Source organism: Papio anubis, chromosome 11 (assembly GCF_008728515.1).
Source record: "Papio anubis isolate 15944 chromosome 11, Panubis1.0, whole genome shotgun sequence".
Lineage (NCBI taxonomy): Eukaryota > Metazoa > Chordata > Mammalia > Primates > Cercopithecidae > Papio > Papio anubis.
In genome coordinates this window covers 4083592-4098112 of record NC_044986.1, presented here as the reverse complement: position 1 = coordinate 4098112, position 14521 = coordinate 4083592, and the positions used below count along the sequence as shown (strand labels likewise).

Below are 14521 nucleotides of genomic sequence, written 5' to 3'. Positions count from 1 at the left end.
TTTTCACAATTATTGAATAATCATCCTGTGAGCAATGATATGAACTAAAAAACCAAATGCAGAAATCAGCCCTGTTGGGACAAACAGATCACATCTGGAACCTGATTTACATGTGGGGGTTTTGCTAATAGGGAATTGGGGGCCTCTGGTCTTGATTCAGGATTGATGAAAATAATAAAAATTGTGAGTATTACCGAATCACGGAAGCAAATTGTGCAACTTACAGTGTGCTGGGCAAATAAATGCAGAGCTGGGTTATTTCCCACACTGGGCAGCAAGGTCCTCACTGGGTTTGAGGTTTAGACATGAAGGATGAAACAAAAACTTGCTTTCATGGCACTAAAATGCCATTCATGACCGTGGTCTGAAATTTATTTACTTATTTATTACTTAAAAAATATTTTTACAGTCAGGGTTTTGCTCTGTCACCCAGGCTACAGCGCAGTGGTGCAATCATAGCTCACTACAGCCTCAAACTCCTGGGCTCGAGCAATCCTCCCACTTCAGCCTTCCAAGCAGCTGGGACTACAGGTGTGCACCACTGCACCTGGCTAATTTGTTTTATCTTTTATAGATACAGAGTCTCTCTATGTTGCTCAAGCTGGTCTCAAACTCCTAGGCTCAAGCAATTCTGCCGCCTTAGCTTTCAAAGTGCTGAGACTCCAGACGTGAACCACCACCCTCGGATGTTGCCTGCATTTAGAAGGTGTGTTTAAGTGACCTTTCCTAGGGATATATTTGGTATTTTGAAGAGTCTGACCTATCCCTTTAGGACTAAAATACAACATGTTTGATGCTGAGGAAAGAAATATTAAAAATTTCTCAGTAAGACCAAACTGTAGGATGCACAGCTTATCTCCCAGAAGTTTGAGTCTTTCCAAACACTCAATGCTTTATTGCACTATGAATAAAAAAAATGATATATTTTAGGGGGAAATATTTTAAATCTACATTTAAGTAGAGACACCAAGCACAACAGAATACTGTTCAAATCCAAAGGCAACCAAATCGAGTCACCATTTTCCCAAACTGGAACATTCAGACTTGTCCTATAGGGAGGCACAGCCCCATCTACCCAGCATCCAGGGGACCCAGGAATCCTGGGAGGCACCTTCCTGCAGTCATCAAATCCACATTCAATCTGGTGGCAGGATCTGTGACCAATGTCATCAAAGCCCCCGGACAACGGGTGCAGACAGAGGCGTTCATACCACCCAATCCCAACCAGGAATGATGCCCACGGCCTTCCCAGCAGCCATCATTGCAGGTTGGGATTTTCTCATTTAGGATTTGTAAAAGATGAGAAAAGAAACAGCATGAAGGTTAACATAACAGAAGACTTAACTCTCTGTAAACCGAGGTACATCATGTCATCCTCACTAATGCATACATAGTAAGAGTTCTTACTAAAAAGGAAACATACGTTTTAAAAATTAAATTGAGAGGTATTATTTTCATTCACCAAATTCCCAGTCCCTTCCTATTATACTTTGAATTGGGACAATTCTATGCTCTGAAAATCTGGGCATTTCTGAGTCTTAAACAATCAAAAAGCAAAGACGGGCCCCAGTGCCCACATTTAAGTCATTCTCTAGATGCGGCTGAGCAAAAACTACACATGTGACTGCGCATTTGTGAATTTTATGGGCTTTTTCTCTTTGAATCTGGCAGTCAAAGTAGCCATCCAGCCAAAGACAAGATCTACAGGGAAAAGAGATACATGTGCATAAGAACAGGAAGTCAGAATAAAGCCATTAATATCTGAATCCGATGCGCTGTGGGATCATTCTGTTACGCGACACTAGTGCTCTCCCGCCACAGAGTCCCGTGGAGCCAGATGCGTCCTGGCCTTCAGAGGTGCTCAGGCTGCCACCGGGGTTAGCACTGGGAAAAATTAAACCACAGCAACCCCGCCCGGTGCAGGACAGCAAGCAGTGAGAAGGGGGCAGATCTGAGGCCTTTCCATCTTCAACTGTTCCCATGCTTAAGGGCAGATGGTGGATTCCGGCCTTTCTCTCCTGCTGGGGTACAGGTGTCTGTGCAAAGGGATGGACATATGCACTGAGCTCTTGGAGACTTCATTTCCATTAAATTCTGAGTAGGAGTCTCCGGCCTGGAAGTGAGGTGCTGTTCCCACCCAGGTCCCCTCACGGGCCCTTTCCTTTGGTGACCTAGCACTTCTTTCCAGGCTCTTCTGGTACACTCAACCTTCCCACCAGGTCCTGCAGGGGTCGGGGAGCTGCATGGAGGGAGCACAGGAAGGCTGGCCGTGGGAGGGAAAGAAGCTCAGACACTGAGCCACCTACACACCTTTGCCCATTAGATCTGTCCGTGGAGAAGCAGTGCTGAGAGGGAGAGCCAGAGGCTGCAGGTGACAAGATGGCCAGGGGCCCCAGGCATCAGCGACAGACCAGAGGCCATTGGTCTATGGTGTCAGGGCAAAGGCTCGGGCTGCGGTGGAAAGGGAAGATGGAGCAGAGGCCGCTGAAGACTGCCAGAAAGAGCTGGCAGCATGCCCGAAGGCAGTCCTTGCTCACATTGGGCTGGGCTGGGCTGTGGGGAACCCACTAGCAGCATTGGGTCACAAGGTGGAGAGGGGAGGAGCACTGTCTCTAGAGCTCCTAATCCACGGGGACTACAGTACTCTCCAAGTGACCCCATGTGGGCCAGTGGGCAAGGAACCAGCAGCCCCACTAGAAACACTGCCATGGATGTGTCAGCCACGCAGCAGGTCCAAGCAGCACTTCTATGCCATCCGAAATGCTTTCCATGTGAAGTCAGGCTGTGCCGTCCAGAAAGGGGGGCTTCAGAGCAGCAGGGAGTTTCCTCAGCTCCATTCACCAACTTCTAATGTGTGGCCACAATTGTGCAATCATTCGAAGGTTGGCAAGTCACTTCAATGTGTGTCACCCAAGGGCAAAACAGGCACTTGTTTTTAAAGGAATAGACTTTCTGGGGTTATATCTCCACGTATCAAATAGCCTAGCCGGTTGTTTCTCTTCACTTTCGGAGCACGTGGCTTTGGTTTCAATGCGTGTTGTGGAGCTGTGAATGGAGCTTTCTAAGATGGGGTGCTCAGAGACTTGGGGAGCCTCCAGATTTGCTCATTGGTGCCGAGATCACGCTTGCTCCAGCAGCCTCATCCTCATGCTGTTTTCAAAGAGCTTCCGGCTCCCAGGACACAGGCTCCTGCAGAGATCACAACAACATGGAAACCAAAGCATCCCCAGAATTCCACACTTTGAGTGCCTCATAGCAACTTTAGCACCAAACTACAAGTGCAACTGCATGAGACTCAAACCAACCGCGTCCACTGTGGGTGCTTCTCTTATGTTATTGTGCTAGTGGTAAACATTTACAAGAAAAATAAAATATCCATGTTAAGATGGAATATTGGACAGTGACAAATGCCAATATGAAAACTGGGGGAAGGTCGCCTGTGGGCTGCGAGAGATGCTGTAGACTTCAGGAAACAGAAATGGCAGCCAGGCCAGATTCTTTCCCCTTGTCTTATACAATGGTGAGTGCTGGCAGCAGAAGGGGTCTGTGGAGATACAGCCAAGAAGTACACGTGAACCCCAGGAGAGCACCGTGGAGGCAACAGGCCTGCAGGTTCCCAAGCCTGTTCCCCACAACACCCTTCTCCCCCAGGCCCCAAAAGGGAGCGTTTTTTAGAAGAAACAAATGAAGGCTGCTTTCGTACAAGACAACACATAGCGCCCCAAACTTCTTAAGCTTCCCCTCTGGTCCCCTCCTGATGACCAGTTGCCCCGCCAGGAAACCAACTGACCCATGAGGCCAGAACAGATTGTGTCTTGAGGTCTCAAGCCCCGCCAACCTCATCCACACCCCCTACACCCAACCTGTCGCCTCCACAGCCTTCCTGTATGGAAATCTGCCCTTGGGAAGGGCTTTGGTGCTCATTCTTACTATAGGTGTAAATAGCTTAGTGGAAATCATCCCAGATGAATTCACATTTTGGAAGGTATCAAAATCTTAAGCTAATATTTCACGAAAATCACACAGGCAGCAAGAATTTTATTCATTTCAGGAGCAGGTATAATCTGCCCACATGCCCCAGGTATTCCTAGGAGAAGTAATATAAAGAAAGGCAGGGACCCATAGCAACCCTGGTAGGGACAGAAGAGGGAAAAAGGCAGTGGACAGGGCCTGCTGCTCAGTAGCCTGGGCAGTAGTCTCCTCTGAAATCCACTGTTACCCACCAGCCTGCTGGCAGCTTAGTGGCCCGCATTTGCACAGATCTGCACTGACATCGCCAGTCCCTGCCACTGAAGGATGCCATTTTAAATGCAAAGAGGCAGTCACTTCTGCAATATTGATTGCCAGGTGCCAGGATCCACTTCCCGTGGTCAAACACTGAGTGACTCCAGTCACAGGCGGTCACAGTCCAGTGGACAAAGGTGACAAGGCACCTGGCTGCATGCAGGACACCTGCCTGGAAAGCAGCAAGTGTCCGGTGTGTGCCACGACCACATCAGTGCAGGGATGTCAGTGCCACCTGCTCCTACAGACACCAGAGGTTGGGCTTCCTCTGGACCCCTCTGCAGGATTCTCTCCCGCCCTGGTCTTGGGCAAAGCCAAGGCCCACCTAGGCTGGGCTCAGGGTAGAAGTGACCTTCTGGGCTCAGGGTAGAAGTGACCTTCACCCCATGGGCATGGGCCACAGGAAAGGAAAAGTAAACTGCTCCTGTCTGCCGAGCCTGGAGCTCCTCTGAAGGGGATGCCAGCCCAGGGCTGTTAGCACACTGGGGCCTACGGGTGGTGTCATAGGGTCAGCTCTGCCAGGTTCCCCAGGACCAGCAGCAGATGCTATGGTCACTGACGTATTGATAGAGACCGGAAACTCTCTGGTCCTTGAACCTCTCTGCACCTCAACACCCAACATCCACAGCCAGTCCCAAATATTCCCTAGATAAGCCCGGTTCAGCCCAGCTCAGCCCCACCCCACCCCCAGCTGCAATGTTTCCCGACATACCCCGGCTCTGATCCACACACATTGTGCTTATGCAAGGACTGGCGATAGAAGCTATACTGGCTCCCTTAAATAAGATGAAAGTGAAGAAACAAACCAAGGGTGGTCAAGCCATATATGACAGCAGAACTCTGGCCCACGCCCTCTGTAGCAACCAGCTCAGAGCAGTCAGCACCTAGTCAATAACTGCTAGCTTCCAAAAATTTTACCCAACTCCAAACCAATGAAGAAAGCCAAATACGCACCCATATCAGTCAAACTGGAGGCTCTGCTTCCAGACAGCACCCACCCACCCCCATCTTCCCCAGTCTTCCACCCGGGGCACACCGGAAGCCACCCCTGTTCCACTGAGAAGTGCCTCACTCTGCTGCCTACCTCTGAGTCTCTGCCAAAGGCATGTGGCGATGGCCACCTCTGCCGCCAGAGCGAGTTCTGAGGGAATCGCTTGCTTGTCCTCTCATGCATGATCTTTGCTTATTTCCACTAAGGACATGCAAGGAAATAATTCCCTCTCAAGAGAGTGAGATGACAAGCCATCGACTTGGCAAAAGTATTTGCAAATCACATAGCTGATAAACGACTTATATCTAGAATATATAAAGAACTTTCAAAACTCAATAGCAAGGAAACAAACAACTCAATTTTTAAAATGGACAAAAACTTGAACAGATGCTTTACCAAAGAGGATATACAAATGGCAAACGAAGAAATATTCCAGATCATTATCCATTAAGGCAATGAGAGTTAAAACTGTGACACACCTATTAACATGGCCAAAATAAAAAATACTGGCAATGCCAACTGCTGGCAAGAATGTGAATCAACTGCAACTCTCATATATTGCTAGTGGGTATGCAAGATCATACAGTCGCTTGAGAGAACAGGGTGATGGTTTCTTATAAAGTTAAACATACATTTACCATAAGACCCAGCAATAGCAATCCTGTTTGCACTCAAGAAAAATGAAAACTCAGTTTACACAAATAAAATGTACCTGAATGCTTATAGAAGCTTTATGTACAATTGCCAAAAACTAGAAACAAACCAACTAGAAAACAAATTGTGATCCCTCTATAGACTGGAACCCCACTCAGCAATAAACGGAAACAAACAGGCAGAGAAGCCAGACTGAAGGCCTCAGCAGGTGCAATTCCACTCATATGACATTCTGGAAAAGACCAAACTAGAGGAACAGAGACAGATCAGTGGTTGCCAGGAGTGGAGGATGGGGAAAGGGGCTTAGGATAAAGGGGTTTTCAGGAGGTGATGGAATTATTCTGTATCTTAATTGTGATGGTAGTTACTTGACTAAGCATTTGTTACACTCATGGAACTATAAACCATAGCGAATACGTTTTACTGTACGTCACTTTAAAAACACATACAATTTTTAAAACTCCATTCCATCAGCATAGCCTTTAGATTTCTCATTTCCAGTAAGGTTTTGAAGGGCAGTAGTTCCACATTGCATTTTTTATGCTAAAATGCCATTAGTGATTCAAACATTAACTACAAAAATGGAGAAAACACCAGAAGCATCCGCCTCCCATCAGCGTTCTATCCCCTTTATCCACCTAGCAGCACACTCTAAATCCTATTGATTTGCTTATATTTAGAATACATAGTGTTTCCTGATGACAAAGGTAATATACATTCACTATAGAAAATAGTAAGAAGAGTAAGACATAAATAGTACCAGCTATACTATTATAATCTAATAATTTGCTTTTTCAAAATAGTTTTTGAATCAAGTTATTATTACTACCATAATGAAATGTCAAATATAACTCAATACAAATAGAAGGTATCTGTAAAATGATCATAATGAATATAAAACAGTTCAACTGTATTTTAAAAATTGAAATTTTAAAGGATAAAATGCAAGCCATGATAAATTCAATTAATTAACTTGAAAACAAGTTCCTCAATAAAAGAACAGACTTCTTTATGATCAGCTGTGAGTGAAGGGCTATTCAGTTGTCTGTTGTTTCCCCTGAGTCACTGGTTCTCAAATTTGAGGTTACAGGTAACATCCCCCAGACAGCTTCTAAAAACAGATTCTGGGCTAGCCCCAAATCCCATTAGAATCTCTGATTTATTAGGCCTGGGGTGAGATTTGGAATGTGTATCTCTCTAATAAAAGTCCAGGTGTGGCCAATGCTGCTTTGGTCTGGTGACCCCAACCTTGAGAACCATTCCTTCAAAATGTGCTTCTGTTATCCAATTCATGCTTTTACATTCTCAGAAATGTTTAAGCATCTGGCCACGGTAATGCTGGACTGTGAGAATTAATTCTTAACCAGAATGATGTGAGTAACTTACAGGAATAATCTACAGGCTCTGTTCTGAATGGAGAGGGGCAGCCAAATTCACGGCGATGAGAGGGTGTTCTCTGTGCACTCACCACTCCCCTCTGGGTGGGGGAGACTTTTATCAAGTCTTTCAAGTGCATCTTCATAATGCTGAAAATATTTTCAGCCAGTCCTTCAGATGCGTTCATAGCCAGGTCCTCTAAACAGGGGAAAGAGTCTCAGTCAGCCAACACAGGCACAAGCCCTCCTCCAGCTTTCCCGTCACCACCTTCTCTCGCCTGAGAGTGGAATATTGATGGCAGCTGACGCTCGCCTTCTAGGGATGGCTGTAGGTTGTCCTAATGAGCTAATATGTCTGCAAGATATGCTAATTTGCAAAGCCGGCTATAATCATGCATACAATCTCAGTTTGGAGATTTCATGCAGAAAGTTCTTGAAACCCTAATAGAGTGAAGACTTTTTCAAGCAAAGGCCGAGAAGCATCCATATGAAACAGGAGTTGTCAATAGTCAGTGGCGTCTCTCCCCTTAACTGACAACTCGCAGCTTTGGCGCCCTCTCCTCTCCTGTTCCCGCACATATCTGGGGTTTCTCTGTGCAGGCTGTAGCCCGGAGCAGCCACTCTGCACCTGCACAGTTAGAGAGCAGGTCTGAGACCCCACATGGCCTTCGAAAAGTGACTGTCTAGCCACACCGCAAGTGACAGTCGCCAAAACACCAGTCAGATGGGCTCGTTACACTTTTCTCTCTAAATTCATGACAATATTTAATAACCAATAAAATTTTTAAATTCTCTATATCCATCTTCACATCACCAACAGAAAGCATTAAGGCATCACAGCATTACATTAAAACAGACATGCTTCCTGAATAAGTTCAAGAAAAATACCCAGAAGTGACCAAGAGCACAAATTAAAGATGACCCAGGAGAAGAAAACCTACTCAAGTCATTATATTCATATAAGGAAGAGTCCACTGAGCCAAGATCCAATAAATATGTGCATCCCCATGCTCACTTCTGCAGTATGTGGCCCATGTATTGCTTTGCACATTCTGAGTGATAAATGATAGTGGGTGGGTGGATGGATGAGTGGATGGGCAGACAGATGGGTGGGTGGGTGGATGGATGAATGGATAGATGTATGGAAGGATAGGTGGGTGGATGGATGGATGGATGGATGGATGGATGGATGGATGGATGGATGGATAGGTGGATGGATGGATGGATGGATGGGTGGATGGGTGGATGGATGGATGGATGTACGGATGGATGGATGGATGGATGGATGGTGGATGGACGGATGGACGGACAGACGGATGGATGGATAGATGGATGGATGGATGGATGGATGAGTGGATGGATAAAAAGAGGAATGGATGGATGTACAGATGGGTGTTGATGCAGAGTCATCATTTAACCTGGAAGCAGAGAATCTGACTCTCCTATCTGGTAGCTGTCTAAACTTGGTCAAGTCTTGTTAGCTCTCTGAGCCTTAGTTTTCACAACTTTAACAAAAATGTAATAACTACTGTCACACTGACTTTATAAGGTTTTTGTGAGGATCAGGTTAAGGAATATAAAAAGCAAGCTATTATAATGTCCATTTATCTGCTGAATTTTATTTTGTTTTACTTGAAACTTGGACTGACATAAACAAGCTTTGTCCAGCTTTCACAAACAGCTCGTTAGCACACCAGGTGACATGACAATTTATGGAGTCAGCCCTACAGTGATAACAACTGCTAACATTTTATGAGGATGTCCCAGATGCTAGACATTGTTCCATGAGCTTGATTTGCATTCTCTTTTAATCCACAAGTAACCCCCTGCGGTTGATGCTATTATCGTACCCATTTTCCATAAAGAAACTAGAACACAGAAAGACTAAGCAACTCACCTTCAGTCATGCATTTATTAAAAAGTGGCAAGGCCAGGGGGCAAACCCAACTATCTGGCCATTATGAGCACAAAACCAGTATGAGCTCACATTGGAGTCACACAGACCAGGCATTTCCAAGCACTTCCTTGCTTTTTCCTCCTGTGTGCCTTGGGTCCTGGTCTCTTCCTCCATCTTTAAAGCCAGAGTGCTGGGCTGAGTCCCTCCCACGTGGCATCTCTGATTTCTCTTTGCCTCCCTCTTCCCCTTTTAAGGACCCTGTGATTACATCGCGCTCACCTGGATAGTCCAGGCTCATTTCCCTATTTTCGAATCAGGGAATTTGCAACCTTAATTTAATCTGCAGCCTTGATTCCCCTACACCAACCTTACTTAGACTCCGGAGCCTGTTTTCTCATCTGCAAAATGGGCATAGTAATATTATCTATTTCATAAAATTTTAGGGATTAAGCGAGATGACACATTTAAGTGTCACTTGAGCACTTTGGCACACAGTAAGAACTAAAAAAAGTTTGAAATTTAAAAATATTTATAGCAGGCTATTCTGAATCTAAATTACAAAGCACAGGAAATCCTACAGATATGAACATTCACCCATGTGCCTGTGTGGATGTGCATATATATGTGCATGTGTATGCATGTATATGTGTGGTATGTGTGGCATGCATGTGTGTGTGCTTGCATGTGTGTGGGGGTGGTGGGTGGGGGTGTGTGCATGGGGGATGTGTGCATGAGGGGTGTGTGCAGGGAGGGGTGTGTGCATGGTGTGTATGTGCATGGAGGGGTGTATGCATGGAGGGGTGTTTGTATGGGGATAATATTACATGGAGGTGTGCATGGGGAGTGTGTGCACATGGGGAGGTGTCCCATGGAAGGGTGTATGTATGCATGGAAGATTGTATGCATGGAGGGTGTGTTTGTATGGGGGTGTGCATGGAGGGTGTGTGTGCATGTGGGGTTGGTGTGCGCGTGGGGGTGTGGTGCACGGAGGGGTGTGTGCGGGGGTGGCATGGAGGGGTGTTGTATGGGGGTGTGTGCATATGGAGGTGTGTGTGCATGGAGGGAGTGTGGAGTGTGTGTGTGTGTGTGTGTGTGTGTGTGTGTGTGTGTGTGTGTATTTTCCTTTGGCTGAGTCGCTATCATTATTAGCTGGTCAAGGAGGAACTTTGAAGGCAAAACAAAAATGCTAATACACATCTGCAGCTGTGTGGAGAATGTGAACGTATTCCACATTCAGAGAAGACTTTTAAATGCCTGTAGAATATCAAATGAAGGACCAAAGGAGGCTATTTTGGAATCCTTATCCAGTTGCTGCTGAAAACCACCCAAACAGTTCTTTGCGATTTTATCAGAGACTAAATAGTCACAAATGAGCTGAACTGCTTTTTCTTTCTTCATTTTCTCAACACGGTTGATAGTTTCCCTGCCAAGGCAACTGATGCTCTTCCCCGCTGGTTTCTTCCCCTCCCAACAGGGGGGATAACCAGCAACAGTAACTGAGAAGCCTTCCTAAACCCAGAGGAAAGCCCAGATAATTCACTCACAATCCAGGCCAGCCCAGGGAAGGCATCAACCAGTACTTGCCCCACGTGGGAAGTGAGAGTGGACAAACGCAACGCCAACCCCAGCTCCTTCAAACTGTGCGTTCACTTACATATCACTTTCCTATTGCTGCTGTACTAAGTTACACAAACTAACTGGCCAAAAACAACACGAGCTTATTACTATATGGTTCTACAGACTGGAAATCTGGCATGACTCTCACCAGGCTATAACATCCAGGTGTTGGCAGGGCTGCGTTGCTCCAGGAGGCTGCAGGAGAGAATCCGCGTCCCTGCCTGTACCTCCTGTGTGCCTTGACTCCTGGTCTCTTCCTCCATCTTTAACGCCAGAGTGCTGAGCTGGGTCCCCGCCATGTGGCATGTCTCTGAGGCCTCTTTGCCTCCCTCTTCCCTTTCGAGGATCCTGTGATTACATCAGGCTCACCTGGATAGTCCAGGCTTGTTTCCCTATTATGGAGTCAGGGAATTCACCAACTTAATTCCATCTGCAGCCTTAATTCCCCTTCACCATGTAATGTATGTGAATAATGTAATGTAACATATTCGCAGGTTCCAGGGATCAGGATGGGGACTTCTGGGAGGGGGGGATATGACTGCTTACAATTTACCCATCTCCTTCCACCTCCTCGAACTCTTGTTCAAGTAAAAAAGCTATTCTCGGGGGAAACGTCTGACATATAAGAAACAAATTAGAAAGCAGGCTGTAGTTATTATTTCACTGTTTTTCACAGAAAGATGTAGGACCACAACTATGGTGGCCACCTGTAACCAAGTCTTAAGCAAAAGTAATGAGTCTCTCACGGTAGACTTAAAGGTGGCAGAGTCCTCAGCACAGATGAGTCTTCAAAGGTGTGTGTTGTGAATTCAGAGTCTCTGCTGACTCTATCTGCCATGGATTCTTTAATCATTCAGCCAGCAGTGAGGGCACCCAGGACACCAGCACCCTCTGCACGGTAGCAGTGAGGGCACCCAGGACGTACAGCACCCTCTGTGCATGGTAGCAGTGAGGGCACCCAGGACACACAGCACCCTCTGTGCATGGTAGCAGTGAGGGCACCCAGGACACACAGTACCCTCTGTGCACAGTAGCAGTGAGGGCACCCAGGATGCCAGCACCCTCTCTGCACGGTAGCAGTGAGGGCACCCAGGATGCCAGCACCTTCTGTGCACGGTGAAGGTTATACAGCCAGGCAAGCTGACAGTTGTCCAAGGTCCCAAAGAGCTACTGATGCAGCCTGTGGGAAGACATAAAAGGGTCCCGGGGTATCTAAATGCATAAGGTGCCTCCTCTGTACCCTCCTGTTCCCATAGCCAGCAGTTTTCCCTACGATGCAACAGGGCAGGTGAGGTCTGAGAACCTGATTTTAACTGCAGCCCCAATCCTTTCCGTCCCATAGCCTTAACCCACAGGTAAGGTCCCTGGGCAACCTCTGTGTCAAGTCATCCATAAAGATGAACACAGTGGACAACTTTTTATTCACCTAGGCCCTGCCAAGGCCAAATGTTGCCAAGAAAGGCAAGGAATGGAAATGGAGACATCTCTGCACAGAGGACCTCCAGGTACAGCGGAGCTGGCACTTGCCTCAGAAGCACATCCCCACTGGGAAGGCAGCCTCCAGCAAGTTTCCTGATGCATCAAATGGAGATGATAATACCCAGCTAGTAGGGTTGTTGTGAAGATGAAACTGAATGATGACAGATGTAAAGCAATCACCACCTAGTAGGTATCCGTTAAATGTGGGTTTTCTCTGCCTCCAGCAGTTACTCACAAATTATCAGCATTTGCGGAATCCTGAAATACCAGCAAGTTACTCAAAACAAATCATTACAAACACTATGCTCGTGCTGGCTGTAACTTCTTTCCAATTTTACGAAGTCATGTAAGAACCGCTCAGGGACACGTGGATCTACAACGTGGTGCACTTGAACAAGACAGGGCTGCATCCCGGGTTGAACTGAACGCAGCCCACTGGACTCTCCAGTTTTCAAAGTGGCCTCAGCAAAAAGGATATCAGGCTTCCTGTTCTGAAACCAATCAGAAGTAAGCAAAAAAGCTGGAATATAAACTCCAGTTTCAGTGAAGGTAGGAAATGATCACAGTCTCAAATCATAGATGATGGGTAACAGGCCTGACCACATCTGTGGTGGATGCCTGGGCCAGCACATCTCTGAAGAGCTGGAACAGGGGACAGATGTCAGGAAAAAATGAGAAGGTCTTGAATAACCTGGAAAGAAGCAGAATGAAGGAAAGCAGAGCTGGAAATGGGGGCTCCAGGGAAACATGGTCAGCTTTCCAAGGCCCACCTGAAGGCAGAGCCTGGAATTGAAATAAATCTAAGACAGAAGGGAGACAACAATTGGCTTCACTGCTGCCCACCAGAGAAGAGATGTTAAACAAAAATCAACAATGCAAAAGAGGTGTGAGCTTCCCTGTGAGCCTCACCAAGCCCTGCCAAAGTGAGGAACAGGAAAGGTAAGAAACCTGCTCCAGGCAGAGGGGTGCATTAGTCTGTTCTCATGTTGCTAATAAAGACATGCCCAACACTGAGTAATTTATAAAGAAAAGACATTTAATGGACTCCACATGGCTGGGGAGGCCTTACAATCATGGCCAAAGTTGAAGGAGGAGCAAAGGCACATCTTACATGGCAACAGGCAAGAGAGTGTGTGCAGGGGAACTGCCCTTTATAAAACCATCAGAGCTCATGAGATTTATTCACTATCATGAGAACAGTACAGAAAAATCCTGCCCCCATGAATCAATGACCTCCCACCGGGGTCCCTCCCATAACACGTGGGGATTATGGGAGCTACAATTCAAGGTGAGATTTGGGTGGGGACACAGCCCAACCGTATCAGGGGCGGTGTGGAATGGATGTGAAACCGGGTGATGGTTCCATGGATGCACTCTCCTTGGCCTGTTTTGCATTGTTCTTGAGTAAATAGCAGGGCCTGGTAGAACTGTCCCCAGCCAAAGGTGAACAATATTCTTTCCATGAAGGCCTGTGAAGACGGGACCCAAGAGAAGAAGGGGACCTGTCAGGGAAAAGGCCCATGAAGGGTGTGCATTCAAAGAATTGCAGCAAAAAGCAGAAAAAAAAAAAATTATCCCAGCAAAACCTTCTTTCAATTCCCCGTAAATTTAAAATAAAATGGAATATGGAAGAAATAGCTTAAAACAAAACTTTAAGAAATAAAAAGAGAGAACATTACAGAATAAAGATAAAAATACAGAATAACCATAGAGGATAAACTTGAAGATAAAACTGTTACAGAGCAAAAACCACAATTAAAGCCACAAGAATTTAAGCCAAAGGTGCCAAGAATGCAGGAGGACCGAGGACAAGCCTGTGGGAAATTCCATGAGACAAAGGGTTACAAGGAGGAGGTGATGGATATGCAATAAAGACACAGGCGTTCCAACTGATAGGCGGTCGGTTCCGACACAGACACGGCAATTTCACTTATTTACTTTTCCATATGTTCATTCTAACATCCTTTGAATAATGGACTTCTCACTGTACACACACTGTGCTAGTACCCTGGACATTAGCAGTAAGAAGCCACTAACCCACTGGAAGCTTACATTTTAGTGGGTACAAGACAGGCAAGAGGCAAGAAAATGAACAAAGTTCAGATACTGCCAACTGCTCTGAAGAAAATAATTCAGAGCAAGGAGAAAGGGAGTAGCGGTGGTGAGGAGGACCAGGAGGAGAAGAGAACGTGGATGGTAAAGTTATTCGACACCTAGTGGAAG

At 46.3% G+C, this 14521-nt stretch overlaps 1 long non-coding RNA gene across 1 annotated transcript; it reads left to right on the top strand.

The window, feature by feature from the left end:
* Positions 1–620: 620 nt before the first annotated feature.
* LOC108580494 lies at positions 621–1766 on the top strand. Its single transcript, XR_001891618.1, has 2 exons — positions 621–706; positions 1672–1766. It is a non-coding gene; the product is annotated as an uncharacterized LOC108580494 (long non-coding RNA).
* Positions 1767–14521: the final 12755 nt, after the last annotated feature.